This window comes from Orycteropus afer, unplaced genomic scaffold (genome assembly GCF_000298275.1).
Source record: "Orycteropus afer afer isolate SDZICR_OR568_19922 unplaced genomic scaffold, OryAfe1.0 scaffold00097, whole genome shotgun sequence".
NCBI classification, from domain to species: domain Eukaryota; kingdom Metazoa; phylum Chordata; class Mammalia; order Tubulidentata; family Orycteropodidae; genus Orycteropus; species Orycteropus afer.
Window position 1 is genome coordinate 1,109,815 of NW_006921684.1, and position 1,095 is coordinate 1,110,909.

A 1,095-nucleotide genomic window follows, 5' to 3' on the forward strand; every position below is an offset into this window, starting at 1 on the left:
TTCTATAAATTCTAGAGATAAGTCCCTTGTCAGATATGTCATTGCCAAATATTTTTTTCCCAAATCTGTAGGTTATCTTTTGACTCTTTTGGAGAAGTCTTTTGAAGCACATAAAAAATTAATTTTTAGAATGTCCCATTCATCTAGTTTATCTTCTGCTGTTTGAGCATTTTGGGTTATGCTTGATAGTTTATTTATGCCATATAGTAAGGCCCCTGAATTTGCCTCTAGTTTTTCCTTGAGCAACCTTATAGTTTTAGATTTCACGTTTAAGTCTTTGATCCATCTGCAGTTCGTTTTTGTGTATGGTGTGAGGTACATATCTTGTTTCATTTTTGTGCAAATGGATCTCCAGTTTTGCCAGAACCGTTTATTAAACAAACATTATCTTCCCCATTTAATGGATTTTGGCACTTTGTCAAAGATCAGCTGACTATAGGTTGATGGATCTATATCTGGGTTCTCAATTCTATTATATTGGTCTATGTGTCTGTCATTGTACCAGTACCAGGCAGTTTTGACTACTATGGCTGTATAGGAGGTTTTGAGATCTGGCAGTGTGAGACCTCCTACTTTGTTCTTCTTTTACAGTCATGCTTTGCTTATCCTAGATCTCTTTCCTTTCCATATAAAGTTAATGGTTAGGTTTTCCATATCCTTAAAAAATGTTGATGGGATCTGGATAGGAATTGCATTGAATGTATAGATTGCTTTGGATAGAACTGACATTTTCACAATGTTCACTCTTCCTATCCACAAGCATGGTATGTTCTTCCATTTATGTAGATTTCTTATAGCTTCTTGAATTAGTTTTTATAGTTTTCTTTGTGCAGGTCTTTGTGTCCCTGGTAAGAGTTATTTCCAAGTATTTTATTTTTTTTTTGGTAGCTGTTATAAATGGTATTGATTTCCTTATTTCTTTTTTAGCAACCTCTTTGCTCATGTAGAGGAATCCAACTGATATTTGGATGTTGATCTTATATACTGCCATGATGCTAAAACTCTCAATTCATTCCAGTAGATTTTTGACTGAGTCTCTTGGGTTTTCTAGGTATAGGATCATATCATCAGCAAATAGGGATAGTTTGACTTCTT